Source organism: Kogia breviceps, chromosome 20 (assembly GCF_026419965.1).
Source record: "Kogia breviceps isolate mKogBre1 chromosome 20, mKogBre1 haplotype 1, whole genome shotgun sequence".
In the NCBI taxonomy this organism is placed as follows: Eukaryota; Metazoa; Chordata; class Mammalia; order Artiodactyla; family Physeteridae; genus Kogia; species Kogia breviceps.
Window position 1 is genome coordinate 26,303,439 of NC_081329.1, and position 11,020 is coordinate 26,314,458.

General features: G+C 44.9%; 1 pseudogene; it reads left to right on the forward strand.

Annotated features, from left to right (window-relative positions):
- Window positions 1-3,114: 3,114 nt before the first annotated feature.
- On the forward strand, window positions 3,115-9,493 carry LOC131747424 (exocyst complex component 3 pseudogene; annotated as a pseudogene).
- Window positions 9,494-11,020: the final 1,527 nt, after the last annotated feature.

Here is an 11,020-nt window from a genome sequence, read left to right on the forward strand (position 1 = left end):
CTATCAATGGATGAGGAACAGGGTACCTCTGAATGGAGGACTTGTCCCCAGGGCAGGGAGGATGGTTCATGGTCTGGGAGGATGTGCCACCAAACATCTACTGCAAGGAGAGTACCATTCCTCTGTCCCATTCCCCGAGCCATTTTATACAAAAGCATGTTTAGTAGAACCAAAATATTCGTAGGAAGGGATGGATTAGCCCTACGCACATTCAAAATCCACAAACCCACTGCTATACTTATGTTGTCTAATCTAAATTTTGCATGTGAACCTCCAGAGTAAAAGCTTAGCCCTCAGATGATCTCATTTCCAATGCAGCAGAGAAATTTGAATGAGAAGTTCCTTTATTTGCCAGTATATTAGGTGAATGGGTACCAAAGAGATGGCTAAAGAAAGACTGAGGTATATGCAACTATAGCCAGTATGTAAGCATTCATGTTGCCAGTCTTGAAAAATAAAACTGACAGAGGACCCCTCATGTGCCAGGTGATTCCATGAGTCCAGAACCAAACCCTTTACATATAGATGGCAACATTTTGATACAAGTCATAACACTGCATCCTTTGGTAATATGGCAGATACTTAATTCATAATGATTGTTCAATTCTTATCAATAGAAGAACTGATATGAAGACAAGAGAAAATGTGCAAGGGACTTAAGAATATGTGGCCCGGTGGTTTTTAAGATTTTTTAAGACTGTGACCTTTTTGAAATTGTATGGAAGCTACAGTCTACCTCGCCAGAGAAGAATAATATATGCACGTATTACACAAAAGTCATTATATAGGTCAGAAGGAGGTCATGGACCACTCTGCAGTTTCTCCATCACCTTCCTAGATCCCTGATGTAGGCCTTCAATAACCAGTGGAGTGATCACCAGAAAGAGCACAGGGCAGAGGAGTCAGGAGACCAGAGTACTTGTTTAGCATACTTCATTCAACAGCTGTGATCTTGGGCAAGTTCTTAAGTCTCTCTCGGCTACTCTCCCAGCTCATTTTACTTTTTTTTTTTAAAAGCAGAAAGTTGAACTGGAAGATTCTGAACATTACATCCATCTCCATTCATTTGCACCTATATTTATTCACGACTTGCCGTGTGTCAGGCACGGTGCTAGATGCTGAGGAGAGAGCAATCATGAAGACAAAGTTGCTTCCCCCACGGGGCATAGGCACTATATGCAGGAGGGAGAAAATAAATGAATAAATAAAGGAGCAAGATAATTGCAGATGGTGTCAAATACTGTGAAGAAAGTAAACGTATTGATGTGACAGAGAATTGTGGTGGCCAGGGACCACTGAAGGGTGGCAGCGTCCTGTGGACAAACCATTGCAGGAAAGAGAACTTGGCATGACCAAGAAAAGAAAGCAAGTCAGTGTGGTTAGAACACACACATAAGCCAGAGGGATGTAATCTCTTAATCAGGAGAAACAGATTACATTTTACTCTAAGTGCAATGTGAAGCCCTTTAATAAGTTTAAAGAATGCAGTGATGTGTTGTCATTTATATTTTCAAAGATTTCTCTGGCACTTACAGTTTCAACAGTATGACTAACTGAATTCAACTGGATTTTCTTCCTCCTACAAACACCCAGAAATGGTAGGTAAATTATAACAAAAGAATTTGAAAATGCATGACACTACGGTACACTGAAAAATGGTTAAGATGGTAAATTTTCTGTTTTTGACTGCAATTTCAAAAATCGTGGTATAAAAAAAAAAAAAAAAATCGTGGTATACATATAAATCAGTACAGAGCAGTGAATTCGTAACCTTATATGCATACCTGGAAGTAGACGAAAACGAATTAATTAAAAATGAATGAGCTAATTGCTCAAGGTAGCACATTGAAGAAATATTAGTAAACTAACATAAATCTACAGAGATTTTACATCACATTTCCTATTTCCCGACATAGTTGTCTGGAACAGGAAACCAGAACACAGATCCCGAGTCTGCTTTACTTAATAGCTAAGCATTTGCTATTTTGAGAGATAGCAAAAATGCCCCCTATCCAGTGGCTCTTTCACATAGCCTAGAGAAACAGTAGAGCAACAATTAACAGAACTGACGGGCAGGATGACTAGGTTACCATGGAGAAGCCGGAGGGGAACATGTGAAACTCTCTTTAGGATTTGCTGTTCAAAATGTGGTCCCCAAACCAACAACATCTACAGTACCTGAAGGTGGGCTCCATCCCAGGCCTATTGAATCAGAATCGGCATTTTAGCCAGATGCATAAGTGATCCATACGTTAAAGTTTGAGAAGCAGGGCTTTCAAGGGGTATGTATGCGTCTTTGTGTACATGTGCAATATAGTTATATGTAACATGTATCTGTAATATACATTGCACATCCACATAGACACACACATATATACGTATGCATACATACATAAATACACACATGGTGGCTTCTGGTAAGTTAAAAGATCTGGAGGTTCGGTTTTAATGAAAACTACACCCTCCAACCTTTAGCTATTTAGCATGTTCACTCCTGTTTAAGACCTACAATACATTCCAAACATCTCTAGTTAGCTATAAAACCCTTAACCTGACTACCTTCAAACCATAAAGGAGTTAAGGGAGGTTGGAGTTCAGTCAAGCTGGTGTATATTTTCCTGGAGGAACAATAAATAACCTACAGCTCAAAGGCATGGGTTGTTTCTTCCAAGGCGAAGAAACAAAAAAGCCCACCTTCTGAAAGCAATCTGCTTGGGTTCCTAGACTGGCATGCTTAGGGAGCACGGGCAAGACAGGAGAGGAAGCAGGAGAGAGGGAGGGAAAGCCCTCACACTAATTAGGTTTGAAAGAGTACAGGACGAGTCCAGCCACTGCCTGCTGAAAAGAAAGGACCCGGAGCAGCTGACGCTAAGTTCAGACTAAACTAACCGCAAGTCCCGTGAGGACATCACAAGGTAAACCTGATCGTCTCTGTCATTTACAGTCATTATCAGGCAGACTGCTTCTGTAATTTTACTGGGGCGCCAATTAACAGATCCCTGAAGCTAGGGGGAAATTGTCCCAGCCTTCCAAAGGTATTTGAAAAAGAAAACCCAGGCAGCTTCTGCAGCTTCTGTCTTCTGATTGTTGCCTCTGTCAAGGCCGGGAAGGGGGATGACTTCACACAAGGCAGGGCTGCTCAGGTCCGGTGAGTGGCTGGAGCCAGGCTTTTCTCCACCTTTGTTTTCTCTCTTTCCTAGCAACCTCAGTTAGCCTCCGCAGAGCCCAGCAAGCCTTCTTTCTTTGTTTTTCTGAGTTAGGGGAATGCTGACCAGCTTTCCCTCTTTCTCATCTTCAAGAAAATATCTTTGCAGCATTTCATCTTGCAAGAAAGTGGGGACAGGCCAGCTGATGTACCGAGAAGGACCACTTATCTCTGAAATGTATTACATTACATCCTTCCCAACACCATCCTTTCTCTTGCCTTCCTGACACAGTCAGACTTGTTAACTAGGTGTCTACATCACCACTTTACTTCCACAGCTCTGATTCACTCCTTAAGCCACCCCAACCTCTGTAAACCCCATGATTCTGCTCAAAAGACTCCCTCTAAGATCACCAATTCCATGTAAGTCACTCACTAGAGAATATTTAGTACTAGCCCAACCTGAAGGCTCAGCAGAATTCGGCACAGATGATCCCCGCCGCCCGGCTCCTTTCTGAAGCGTTGCCTTCCCTCGAGTTGCATGATACAACAATCTTTTAATCAGCCTTTTACTTTCCTGACTATGCATTTTCAATGTCCCCTCCAGCTCTCCTTTTATACAACATGATTAGGTATTAGTATCACTCAAAGCTCAATTATGGACTTTCTTCTTTTTTTACTCTCAGGGGTCACTGAGTGATCCAGATAATTAAACTGGAGAGCATATACCTGAAATTAAAGGACACGGGCTACTTACCTCTAGCCATTATTTCTATGCAAGAACGTGCGCCCAGTTTTGCTAAAAAAATTTGATTTTTAGGAGAAAATGAGAATTCTGATTTTTATTTTAAAATATGATGCTTTTTAATTTATGTTTCTGGTCAAAATATGATGCTTTTTAATTTATGTTTCTGGTCATGAGAGAGTAGCTGTAGCAGACCAACAAAAACGTTTAAAACTGGTTAAAAGGTTTTGTTGTTGTTGTTGTTTGCGGTACACAGGTCTCTCACTGTTGTGGCCTCTCCCGTTGCGGAGCACAGGCTCCGGACGCGCAGGCTCAGCGGCCACGGCTCACGGGCCCAGCCGCTCCGCGGCACGTGGGATCTTCCCGGACCGGGGCACGAACCCGCGTCCCCTGCATCGGCAGGCGGACTCTCAACCACTGCGCCACCAGGGAAGCCCCCCGCCTGCTTTTTAACCGTGAAGGAGACAGACCAGGAGGATGTTGCAACAGAGGTTCAAAAGGTCACTGGGATGCTTCTGTGCCTGGACCAGCAGGGCAAAGTGGAGGGGAACCTCAGAAGAGAGGCCTGGAGAAAGGCATCCGTGGAGGTCACACTGCAGGTCGCTATCCAATCATGGTTGGACGGGGTGCCATATGGGGTGCCACATGGGCCAGAACCAGCTCCAAAATGCACTGGATGATGTCAGAGACATCCTGTGGTCCCTGGCCAACGTCAGCAAAGACTTGAGGTGGAGCATCCACACCATCCATCAAGAGCATCAAGGACGTCAAGGAAGAAGGATGCCATCGTACAGCACACCCAGCTCGCCGCAGCTGTGGAGAGCCTCAAGAACATCTTCTCAGTGTCCCAGATTGTGAGGAGTGGGGGCCCTGGGGGGCCCTGGACCTCATTGAACAAGGGGCCCTCCTTCAGGCCCACTGGAACAGGAGGGTGCTCCTGGGAAGGGCTGATGTACGAGCACCACCGCATGGACATGACCCTCACCCACAGTGACTTTGGGAGCACACAGGAGCTCTCAGACGAGCTGGCCAAGCAGCTGGGGATGGTCTGCAGAGGTCGCTGCTCACCATCCCCCAGGACCCCATTTTTCTGGTCTCTGTTGTCAGGATCATGGAAAGAGAAGAAAAATTGACTGATGCATACTTGACCAAAAAAAAAAAATGCAAACTAGCATTTCTTGAGAGGTCCAAGAATTGGAAGAAAGAAATGTTTGTCATCTTGGACAGAATCATGAGTGCTAGAAGTGAGGGCACAGAGGCAGAACCCCAGGGAGTCCAACAAGGTGTGGTTCATCTGCCACCTGGAAATCCTATGGAAGCATCTCCTAGATGACCCCATTGTTGCCAAAAAACTGATGGTTGTGTGCTTTTCTCCCCATTATGAGATTTTCAGAAACTCCTCAACCACCAAGCCCTGAGAACCTGGATGCAGATCTCGTGGGAAGATCTAGAAGCAAGTGAGATTATGAGCCTGTTTGACCTGGGTCTTAAACACCTACACAAGCGCAGAGATGACTGGAATGTGGAGCTGGTCCCAGAAGTGGACGTCAATGCCCTGGAGCTTTTACTTTCTTCAAATGTGGTGTCTGAGCTGCTCCATCTGTACATGTCAGCTCTCACTTCAGACATCATTGTCTGGCTGCAGAAAGCACTAGACACAGACACTAAAGACTGAATGAAAGAGACTGAGCCCAAAGCGGACCCAAGTGGGAACACTCCCTACCACTATCTTCCAGATGTTCCAACAATTTTTTTTTTTTTTTTTTTTTTTTGCGGTACGCGGGCCTCTCAGTGTTGTGGCCTCTCCCGTTGCAGAGCACAGGCTCCGGACGCACAGGCTCAGCAGCCGTGGCTCATGGGCCCAGCCGCTCCGCGGCATGTGGGATCCTCCCAGACCGGGGCACGAACCTGTGTCTCCTTCATCGGCAGGCGGATTCTCAACCACTGCGCCACCAGGGAAGCCCTAAACTAGAAGATTTTAAAGGCATCAGAGTTTTTTAAAAGACACATTATATATCCAACAAAGTTACAAAAGGATTGAACGTTGACTTTTCTACAGAAATAATGGAGCAAGGGAATAATACATTTAAAGGTCTAAACAAAGAAAACTAAGGACCTATCATTCTATACCCAGTGAAAATATCATTTATAAATAAATGCAAAATACAAAAATTACCAGACAAACAGAAAGTGAAAGAATTTATCACCTTCAAACTAATACTAAAAGAAATACTAAAGGGAATTCTTTAGACGAAAAGAAAAGGTTCATAAAAGGAAGAACAGAGGGTGGCACAGTGGTTGAGAGTCCGCCTGCCGATGCAGGGGACGCGGGTTCGTGCCCCGGTCCGGGAGGAGCCCACGTGCCTCGAAGCGGCTGGGCCCGTGAGCCGTGGCCGCTGAGCCTGCGCGTCTGGAGCCTGTGCTCCGCAACGGGAGAGGCCACAACAGTGAGAGGCCCGCGTACGGCAGAAAAAGGAAGTACCGAAATGCAGTAAAGAATGAAGAGCAAAAAAAGGTAAATATACAGATAAATACAAATTAATATTGATTTTTTTAACAATAGTAGTATCATTTTGTGGGATTTTAAATAAACATGGTAGAGAGATAAATGGAATTTAAGATGCCTTGCCGGAAAATGGTAGAAAACAGTGATGAAAATACTAATTCATAGTAAGTTTATTAAGTGAAAGATGCACATTATAATCTCTTGGGTAAAGATTAAGAGAATAATACACGGAATTCATAATGAACTGTGAAAGAGCAAAATGGAAAATAAAAAAAAACCTTGATTAATCAAAAAAGTTAAAAAAAAAAAAAAAAAAAGGCCAGTAACAATCAACTAACAAAATAGTGGCTGCAGCAATTTACATTGTTTGTGATTTCAAACAAATTTTAGAATTGTTTGTTCTATTTCTGTGAAAAAATGCCACTTGAATTCTGATCGGAATTTCATCATATCTTTAGATGGTGGGGAGAGTGAATCAGTAATCAAAAACCTCCCAACAAAAAAAAGTCCGGGGCAAGATGGCTTCACTGGTGAATTCTACCAAACATTTAAAGAATAAGTAATGCCAGTCCTTATCAATTGCTTCCAAACAGAAGAAGCTAGCAGTGCCTCAAAGCACATTTCCTTTGCAGGGTGTATTTGTTCTTCAGGGAAAGGGCCCTCCCGGAACACCTATCAACCCTAACGACAGAAGCAAAAGTTCTAGTTGATTTTGGCTAGAAATCAAATGAGATGTTTTCATGTGTAACTTTGATCAGCTCTGGCCAAAAGCAACGCTACGTAGGGGCCAAATGAAAATATGACACAGGGGTGATGTAGGTGGATGACAGTCAATTCAAATATTTTTGAATTCCAAAACGATCTCGCATTTGAGGAGTGACAGTTTGAAGGAATTAGGTCGGAGAAAGCACTCTTGGCGTGTATACTGGCATCCTTATGGAGGGCTTCCCTGGCAGAGACGGTGGCATAGCGGCTTCACGAATCAGATTGGATGCTGTCTGTGTGGGGGGAACATTAACAGTTTATACCATCAAATTGTTTATTTGCTTCTATAGTTCTTAGATAACTCTCATATCTCTATGCCCTTTCTTTAACTTTTCTTAAAATGTGACTTAAGGTAATCTATTATAGAACCAATGAAATTATACTTCCTCTACATGGATCTCCTCTGGGACCTGCTGGCTTGTTGTTTCTCCACGGTGACTGAGTAGGGTTGGAACTGGAAGACCAGACTAGTGCCTTTACAACCAGGAGAGAGCTAAGCTCCTGTGTCCTCCGGTATCTGGCTGTCTTCCACCACAGCAGGGACTGTTCCATTATTTTGAACAGAAAAGCCCAATCACCTTAATAGTTTAACAGTTCTTCTGAGTGGCCAATCAATTGTATATATGGATTTCACCTGGGTTCAATACTTGGATCTGCTAACAGCAAAGAGCCTACACATAAGGACATCCGCTGACTCAGAGTTAGGTGGTGGGATGTGGAGTCCATGCAGCACAGAGCGACGATTAAAATCTGCTTCCATCTGACACATGGGAATCGAGTGCACAGATGTTTGAGAGATGGTAATGCTTGCTGTGGGGTGCCTGAAAGTCACCCTTATTCTCATAAAAGACAAAGCAGGCAGGCAACTATTATCCCAGCTGACTGATTTCTGTTGTCCTGGATCCTAGAATAACCTTGACCTAAGTTTTACTTTGATAGTAAAGCTAGAAAACACATACTCCATAAGCCCTGGACTTTTGCTGAAGGGACCAGAAGCTTAATCAGGGGCAGGAGAAGAAACTCTGATTCTTCTGCAACTTCTGTAGTTAGGGATTTGATTTAGAAGTTTCCCTTAATAGGTATCCGCAAAGCAACCCACACTAAAATGGACTTACATCTCTATAAAATTATAAGTACTGAGTTGACTGCTACTGGCATTGGAAATCGTGGGTCTAAGCAGTAGCATACTCTGAACCATGTAGATTACAGTCACCAAAAGTCCGATTGGATGCTGTCTGTATAGGAGTAGAGCCCTTGATCAGCAAACCCTGCCCAGCGTCGTTGAGGGTTACATCGTTGTGGAATTCTGCATGGGGCTAGAGGGCCGGTCACTTTGTAATGTACAAGGGAAACTAGGGTCACTTAAGGCAACCATCATGGAAGTATTTTAATAATACATCAACCATGCTTCTTTTCTGCTAGAGCCCAGGGACAAGACATCGCTCTCTCCAGGATCCAGACCACTCGAGGACAATGAGAAATGGAAATCTGAGACAGTTGTAAACAGCCTCACTCCTTAAATGAAATCTAGCCACCTGAGTGGACTGCAGTCACACTGGAGACAATCAAGAAGCTTTTTAGAATGAATTGATAGACAGAGATGGATGTTTTTTCTTCATCATTTACCTACTAGATGCATCTGGCCACATTTTCATCAGTTCGCACTGCTTCACAGGTAAGGAGCTCTTAGATTTGCAGGCTGATACACAAAGGAGGGCAGCAGTGCCGAACGAACGGCTAGAAGACAGGAAGAAACGGGGGGCTGGCGGGGGGGTTGTGAGTTAGGGGAAAGCAGAGATTTGATTCCGAAGAGAAAATCCTTACTGGGTCAAGGCCTCTTTTGCATAATTCTATCATCACCAGGAAGAGGAGAAATAATCATATTAGGTGAGTGCTGTACTCCTCGACATGGCTTGTCTTATGTTACTTTTGAAGTCAGACAGGTTTAATTGCTTTGTGTGAGCGAGTTGTTCGGAAGGCACCCCATCAATAAGGCAGGTGCTGCCAGAGCAAAGCAGGGAAGTTTTTGATGTTGGCAATGGCGTACAATGCTGTGCAGAAAGGAGTAATCCATTCCGTCACACTTATGAAAAAGTTCTATGTGTGTTGCTCTGGGGAACAGAGGCAGTGCCATCTGGGAGGGTGGCCTCCAGGCAGGCCGGCCGCAGGGTATCAGCCTGCTGGTGGGCCAGCCCATGAGCGAGGGCAGACCGTTCTGGAGCCTCCCTGTCCTCTGGGCGGGAAAGTGGGCATCCGCACCGGCAGCTGCACAGGATGCTATCAGCATGCGCTCCACCTCACCTTCTGTTTACAGAGCCCGGGCAGCTCATGAATTTGCATTTCGTTTCTGCCCACCGTTTCCTCTCCCTGAAGTCCAGCGCAGTCCCCGGTAAGGCTGTCTTCACCCAGGGCTCGGCTGACTCCAGGTGAGGCTTGTCAGAAAGTGACCCACAGTGTACCAGAGGTGGCCAGGGAAACGTTTTGGTTCTTTTTTTTCAACCTGGATCCCACTGTAGAGACATTCAGTATGAGGAAAGAACAAGAGCTGTGGTCTTGCGAGAGCCAGCTGCGAATTTCTTCCAAACTCCAGTGATGTTGGTTGCTTGAAACCGGCCCTAGTGGTAGTATTTGCACCATGGAAAGCAGCTCACTCTACAAATAAGGGGTTTGTTTGTTTACTTGGTGAGAGTTGATTGTTAAGCAGCTAGTAGCACAATACCAGGTGAGGTGCAGGGGGCAGAAAGGGGAAGCTTGGAATTTAACATCCTTAATTACCCTCTGTACCCCCTCTCCCGGCGGCTGCTCTGATGGCTCAGCTGAACCTCTCCTCTATAGCTTGACAAGCACCGCAGGCCATGGCTCTCCGTAGAAGGTTCCGTGCGGGCCTTTCTCTTCAATCAGATTTGTATTTTAGGAAGGTAACCTGGGCCACCCTGTGTTGGGTAGACTAAAAGCGTATAAAATCAGAGATCATAACAGAGGCAAAGACATCAGATAGTAATCTAATTGCCCTTGTCCAAATAAAAGATGATGAGACCTGAACTAAGGCAAGAGAAATAGGAATAGAGAAGAGAGGACAGATCTAATAGAGGGTCGAGAAATAGAGCTGGCAGGGCTTATTGATCTATGAGGTGTCAGGGTGAGAAAAAGACAAGAGTAGATGATAACATCCAAGTTTTGTATGATACTGCCATTTCCCAGGACAGAGGAGTTACAGATTTTGGGTGGAAAATTGATGACTTTAGAACAAGTCGAGGAGCCTAAGAAGCAGGGAGGTGGGGCTGGCGCTCATAGGAGCAGAGTTGACTTGAATGCATTTTTTTTTTTTTTTTGCGGTACACAGGCCTCTCACTGCTGTGGCCTCTCCCGGACACGCAAGCCCAGCGGCCACGGCTCACGGGCCCAGCCGCTCCGCGGCACGTGGGATCCTCCCGGACCGGGGCACGAACCCGCGTCCCCTGCATCGGCAGGCGGACTCTCAACCACTGCGCCACCAGGGAAGCCCTTGAATGCATTTTGAATGTCAGCACATGGTGGTAAGTGACAGCAGGTGATAAGAAGGGATCACTCAGTGATGGTATGAAGTGAGAAGCATAGGTCTAAAAGAGCAGAGGCCTTAACACGAGAAATTACATCTGTTTCTGCAAGACCAGAAATATGGAGGTGAGAATAAGTGCAACTATACATAGCTTTTGGATGCTGGCCATTGAGGGAGCTTATGCCTAATATTATCCGTTTTCTCATAAAGTTCCCAAAGTTTGAGAGTGGCAGGTTTCTGATATAAGCATCATGAGGAATGGGAGAGGGCATGGCACTCCGTTGTAAGTTGGTAAACCTACCTTATATGCGTTATATTTGA